At 47.3% G+C, this 7,036-nt stretch overlaps 1 protein-coding gene across 18 annotated transcripts in view; it reads right to left on the reverse strand.

Annotated features, from left to right (window-relative positions):
* Window positions 1-6,727, reverse strand: part of NRIP1 (nuclear receptor interacting protein 1) — a 197,387-nt gene extending 190,660 nt beyond the window's left edge. For 7 of the 18 annotated variants that reach the window (XR_012331561.1, XR_004526440.2, XR_004526441.2 and 4 more), the window contains exon 1: window positions 4,825-4,962. The gene's annotated coding sequence lies outside the window, so the exon portion shown is untranslated. The other 11 variants (XM_033855974.2, XM_033855969.2, XM_073804386.1 and 8 more) reach the window with 6 other exon arrangements.
* Between the last annotated feature and the right edge of the window lie 309 nt (window positions 6,728-7,036).

Consider the following 7,036-nt stretch of genomic DNA (forward strand, 5'->3'; position numbering starts at 1 on the left):
AGTATATCATCCTACTTATCTCAATACCTATACTTATTATGAAAAATTAAAATTACTCTTCATACCTGTAGCAAAACAATAGGAAATTTCTATTGTAAATAAACTCTAATTTTTAGAATCCTAAATATTCAATTTGAACATTAAATTTCAAGGAACAAAAAACAACAGATGGGTATCTGTATTACAGTTTGCAAAAAAACCCTGCTAAGATTTCAGAGGTCTCTTTGGTCCCAATTTTCCCCCTACCCTTGAATCACAAGGTAATGTGCTTAAAGAAAGCATTCTTTCTGGGGTTATTTACATGAAGTTATCTTTATGAGAAATCTTATGAAAGAGTTCTCCAGTTCACCACCCAAACCTCAGCACTCTGTTTTCCATGTTCGATAAGACCCTTGGAAAACACCACATCTCAAAAGAATAAAGAAAAGGTGGTCTATTTTTAATTCATTTCCTTCCAAATAAACTATTACTCCCTAACTCCTGGTTCTATGCTGGTACCCAATTTTGACCTTCCAGTTTAGATATATTTAAGAGACATTCAAAAACAGTGTACACATGCACAAGTGGGGAACCTGTCATTTCTCCCCCTCAAACCACCACTATTTTTATAATATTGATGACCTCATAAAAGGAACTCCATTACCATCAGCAATTCATGTCCCTGCTTCAGCACCAGATGCAACCAGGATATGGAAACAAGATCTCTCTCCTCCATTTACTTTTTATTCATTCCAACCCCTGGATATAACCCTCAGTTCCATTCCATTGGCCTGCTTCACCATCTGACACGCTTGATTTTTACCTTCTCAAGTCTTAGCGACCATCCTGGTGTCATATTTCCCTAATTGTTGTGTTAATCTAAATATTACAGAATGAGTTTGCTCATTTTCCCCCAAGACAGTCCCCTCAAAAAACTGCAACTTAAGGAAATGCATCTTGAACAATTTAATTCTCAGATTCAAACTCATTATCCTGAAAGCCCCCCACCCCTCCCTGCCCCATATTCTGTTCAGAGTGTTCTTTGACTTTTCAATAGTAATCAAAAGTTGCTTTTCATAAAAACATTTCTCTAGTTGGAAGACGGGTACAAAGGGTTTTGTTAGAACAGTAAATGCTTTTTTCTCTAGTCTTCATCCATGTTAACAGTAAATCACTATGAAACCAACCAAAACAAAACCCACCCTCACTGTGTGTAGCCACGTGAAGGGGCATATGGAAAAAGCTTAAGAGTAAAGAACCTTCATCCCAGCACAGCCAAGAAGGGAAGCTACAAATGAAGGCAGCTTTCATGGAAGAAAACATCCACAGATGTAGAAGCTACTTATTTTAGAAAAGGGGACAAGACAGCAAGAGAGCAATAAGGAGAGAGAGAGGTGGGGTATAGACAAACAAACTGGAATGCCTCTTCTCTGTTCACCTACACTTTAAAACCTGACTGTATCCGGCAATCTAAAGTTTGAAAAGCAAAACTAAACCTATCACAATTTAAAGTGAACAATTTTCTCTTGATAAAAATTAGCTGTTTTGAACTTATTTGGGGCAGAATTATTTTTTTTAACCTTATACACAAAGCTATCATTGCTTTTTCAAAACACTTAAAAATGACCTGTTAAGTTTCTTACAATCGTAAAATTTTAAAACTGAAAACCTAATCCCTTTAACATCATATATCCTAAGCCACTCTGATGTAAAATTACTTCTATGCCACTGTCTTCTAGTACTGGTTTGCAATGGAATCTGTACAATTAATAATAACCTTCTTCCTTCTCATCTTTCTAGAAAGCCAAGAATGACATATCTCCTTATCTCCCTATTTGTGCCATTAGATTGACATATTTTGCCTCACCTGTCACCTTCCATAAAACTCTGCTTTCAGATGAGTTAATTCATTTTTTAGTTGTCCTCAATGTTCTAAAATAGTGATGTTTGACAGAATTAATACAGTGCTCTAGTTCTCTCTGTTCAACTGGTATTTAATTAAAGATCTTGGAGGCATCTTTGTCTCCAGTTACACTGCTTAAAGAAGGAATGTTACTTCCTACCCGGACAATGTGCTAAACCACATGGCAACAGAGCTGCCTTCCTAAGGTCTCCCATTTAACAGATTGTTTTACCGTGTTTAAGCTACTAGCAAGACAGATTACCACTTTATTTAATGTTGATTTTACTTTTCACATCTCTGAACCACAACTCTACTACAGCCTACATTCTCTCTTACCTTTAAAGTGGCCAGCATTTCTGAACTTGTAATGCTCCCTTATATTTTTATTTGATCATTGCTTTTGTTTTACCTGGACCTCAAAAAGTCCTAATGGTATTTAATTTGTAAGATTTCTTGAATCTCTGGTAACCATGCAGAGAATCTTTAAGCAATGAGAGCTACCTGGAGCACAAGCAGAAACTTTCTTGTTTCAAATTCTTTTGAATTAGAGTCTTTAAGCAGTGACAGCTACCTAGAGCACAAGCAGCAAATTTCTTGTCTTAGACTCTTTTGAATTAATATCTTTTGGCGAATAGCCCACTCAACATGTCATAATTTTCCACTGTAAAGGTAGCATGGATAATTTAAATTGGCACTTGCTATTTATTACACAAATAACTGTTCTCTTGGAATGCGTTTTGAAAGCTATCATTTCTCAATAATTCTTTGGCTATATCGGAACCACAAGAGACATGTCAATTTAAGCAAACTTCAGGAGCAATAAACTAACAAACAAGACTCTAGGTGGTGGTATAGGTTATTTTTTTTATCATGATGTTTTGCTCTTAAAAAACTGCAAGAGTCAGAGGAGCCTTTAGCGTCTTTTACAGACACCTTTTTATTGCAACCTTACAATATTTTAGGGTGTTAAATTAGTAAAAGTTTAGAGACACATTCAGGAAATGGGTCCAGACATTAAAACTGGTTTTCAACTACCTCAAAGGCACTGTAGAGAGCGCACTGGAGTAAAACCAACAATGAATAGTCCTCTTTTTTGTTTGTTTTTAATACGTATTTTCCTCATGCTCCTAGGGCACTTTCAGGGCTAAGTATGCAAAGAGGTCTTTCCCCACCAGAGTGTACGAAACAGGCTAAAGTAACAATCCTACAGCCTGCAGGATAGGGGCTTGCTCCATTGACTGAAACTTCTTTGTCTCTAGGAACTAATTCCAGGCAGAAAAAAGTTAGCACTGATGATGAAGCCACTACTCTCTGAACCAGCTAAACTCAAACCACATTACCAAACTGCTGAGCAAAACCAGAGCAACTTACTTCGAAACTGAAAAGCACTTCAAAATACTCCAGGTAGCAACCCACACTTAGGTGCCAGGCAGATGAAGCAGCATTTGTTTAAAAAGTCCACTTATTTCAGTGTCTCTTCAACAAAGGTGCCAAACTAGTGATTAAACATTGAATAATCACATCAGGAAGATGCCACCCACTTGCTAAACCCATGATTCACTAACAAGCAGGTTCAATGCAATTCATAACTTTAAAGAATGAACTACCAAAGCTCTTTGCTTCACAAATACCACTCTCCACCCCCCCCAAATGTAAACAGCAATCATCATCTATAAACGGACAACCATTTTCACTTTGAACACCTATGGATGGTCTCTCTTCCTCTAGAAACAGTTTTCCCGCACAATCTCACATTTAATCGTTTACATTACCGGAGACAAACTCCAACTCAGTTCCACCAACTGAGTGAAAAATCCTTGTGGCTAAGAACGTCTTAATTCTTTTCCGAAATAAAAATGCTTTATTAAAAAATTTAAAACGCAAAACTACTTATCATTCTGTTCTTCTACTATCTTCAAAACCCAATTGCCATCCCTAACGAGACAGAAGGTAGAAACTCCTGTAATGCTTCAGAGATCAACATGTGTCACAGACTCCCAGCTTGTTCGCCTCTAAGACACAGTTGATTCCTTTGTTCCTTCAGACTGAACACCAACTCTTGATTAAAATTTGGAAACTACTTTGGAAAGGATATGACGGTTTGTAGAATATTTCCAGGCAAACCCTTCATAAAACAACAACATGCACTAGTAGTATTAGAGGACACAGATATGAGTGAAAAACAAGCCTCCAGAAGCCTCCCAGGACCTGCACGGAGCTCACCCTAGATGTGAGCCCGGTTTCTGGCTCAGGGGTAAAGTGATGGTTGAGGCCTCGGATCGAAGAGGCCTCTCCCTCGGGAGGGGAAGGACAAGTACCGACGGGCTGGGCTGGACCCGGGGGTCCTCCGGGGGTCGGGAGCGCGGTCCCTTTTCTTACCCACTTTCCCCGGCCCGGGATCCGCGAGCACAGAGCTGGGAGGCGCCCGAGTGAGAGGCGGGGAGCTGCGTCCGGCGCCGCCCAGGACGCCCGGGGCAGCAGGAGCGGCGCAGCGAGAAGCGCCCGGGGCTCGGGGCCGAGGGGACAGACGAGCGGGGCGCGACTCCGGCCCACGCCCCCCCCCCGCCCCGGCCCGGCTCAGGGGCCACCCGGAGGCCGCCCCCCGGCCCAGGACTGGCACGGACGCGCCAGTGAGCCGGGGGCCAACTCCACAACTTGGCGGCCCCGCTGCCCGGGCCCCCCGAGTTCCCGGGGAGATTCGGACCCAGCAGGAGAGGCGGAATTTCCCCGGAAACCACCCCCCCGACACCATCTCGTCCAGCCACCGAGCCCACCCCGCCGTCTGCGTCCGCTCCCGCCGCCCGCGGCGCCGGCCCCGCCGCCCCGACGCCCCCGAGGCCCTACCGGCCAACGCCAACGCCGCCGCGGGCCGCGCTTCCCGGCCGTTTCCGGCGGCGCGGGCGGCCGCTCCTCCGAGCCCCCCAGCCGCGGCCGCCACTCACCCGAGGCCGCCGCGGCTCCGAGCCCGGGGCTCCGGCAGGCTCACTCCGCGAAGGCGCCCCGCCGCCCCGTCCTCCCTCGGCGCCCCAGCGAGCTCTTGCCTCCGACCGGCACTGCCGAGCGCAGCGGCTGACGCGAGGCCACGGGCGGGCGTGCGGGCGTGGGGCCGGGTCGTCCCTCCGCCTCGGCCACCGCCTCCTCCTCCGTCGCCGCCGCCGCCGCCTCCCGAGTTCGGGGCTCTGCTGCAATGTCTGCGAGGCTGACTTTGAGCGCCTCGCTCGCCGCCCGCCCGCAGCCGCGCTCCTCCCTCCGCCGCTGAGTCCGCCGCGGCCCAGTCCCTCCCCTCGCCGCTCCACGCCATTCAGCTCTTCAGCCAAGTTTCTTAACCCTTTTTTCCCCTTCCTTCCCATTGTCACCGGGGCGGGAGGAAGGCGCCCGGGTCCCGGAGGCTCGCGGGAGCTGAGGGGCCCCCTCGGTTGGCTGGTTTTCCTTCTCGCCCGCCCTCCGGTCGGCCGGGCGGGGACTGCGGGGCCCCGAGGCGGCGGGAGGATCGCGGCGGCGGGGAGAGGTGGGTGCTCCACGCGCCCGCGCCGTCCCCCGCGGCTCCCGGCTCTGTCCAGCCGCCGCCACGGCCGAAGGCGCCCGGACAGCTCCTCCCGGGGCCCCGGGGGGACCGATCTCGAGACACAGGCCAAAGGCTTGTGTTGGGGGCACAGACTGGGGGCCGGGACTCCCCGGGTCCCCTCCTGGGTGCCGGCGCCCTAGGCGTCCCCCTCCTCCCATTTCGCCCACGACACGCGTCCCCTTGGCTCCTTCTCGCCCACCCCCAACTTGCACCACCTTGTAATCTGTGTGTCTTGCTTTGATCTTGGGGGGCACGGGCACTAACTGCGGGTCACTTTGACCCCACGCCCAGCACGTAGGAGGCAGCCAGGGATAAATGCGGAGTGAGTCCGAGAGGAAAACTGGGAAGGAGACCTGAGGAGCGCCCCATTCAGCTCCTCGGACGGCGGAGGACCCGCGAGCAGGGTTTATCTTCAGCTGCTTTGTCACTGCGAAGTCTCCAGCGGAGTCAGTTCTCGAATCTACACCATCCCCGGGAAGAATCTGACCCTACAAGACAAGGCAGAAGGCACCGGGCTGCCACTTCTCGGGCAGCTCTCCGCGGTTCAGGCTCCGAGTAAGAAATAACAATTACATCACGAGGCCGGGGCGGCAGCGCCGAGGAGCCTCCCGGTTTCCTGCAGCTTGATCTCGCTGAACCCGCCTCTAAACTGGGGGGCATACGGATTGGTGAAGAGAGAAAGTGGAGGGAGGAGAGAGTCATCTGAAACCATCATTTCCCCCTTCTCCCTGTATTTGCTGTTTTAAAATCTTGTCCTTAACGCTCCCCAAACATCTAACTAGAACTATTAACACCCCCTCAACACCTCCGCAGATGTCAGGTTTCTTTTTGACTCTAGCATCTAGCATTTAGTAACTCGCCATGAAAAGAAAAAAAAAAAAAAATTACCAGGGGAAATGAGGACCGTTGCTGAAATTGTTTTTGCTTGCTGCGAAAACGCTAAAGTACAGCGTAGCCTCACTGTGAACTCCGAAATGGCATGCCTGTGTTCAAACACTTATTACACAAAACAAGTGAGTGGATGAGACACTCCATTCTTACGTGTAGGTTTTCAGACCCTTAAGAATTCGATAGCATTTGAAAATAGAGTTGCTAGTGCACTTAAAAAAAGAAAAAAGAACTATCCAAGTCGTAAAAAGTATTCTATGCCTGTTATGTAATGGCTGTGTTGTGCGTGTAAAATGTCATTTAACCTTTAAAAACATGAATAAGAGTTTGGGGTTACCTTCACAATCTTAAAAAAGAAAGCATTTTTTCAAATTAATGCTTAATAATCCAGCCCCTAGCACAGTGCTGGGCACATGGTAGGAAGATTTTGCTTCATGGTGATAGTGCATTTTAGAACAATTATTTTACATCACCCTAGTGATTCAACTGTGCAATCTGTTGCCATCTTATATAGTTTAAACCTCATATGATAGCTTATTATTTGTATGTAGCACCGTTTTAAATCTGTTTCAGGCAACTTAGTAAAGTCAGCTATTCTGTAGCGCAACATATATCCAGGATTGATGCAAAGCAACTGTTCCAGTTAAGTGATGGTCAGCATAATTGGAGCGTGGCCCTTTAAGGAGTCAAACTTCTTTTTT

The sequence above is a fragment of the Tursiops truncatus genome, chromosome 4 (assembly GCF_011762595.2).
Source record: "Tursiops truncatus isolate mTurTru1 chromosome 4, mTurTru1.mat.Y, whole genome shotgun sequence".
Classification (NCBI taxonomy): Eukaryota; Metazoa; Chordata; class Mammalia; order Artiodactyla; family Delphinidae; genus Tursiops; species Tursiops truncatus.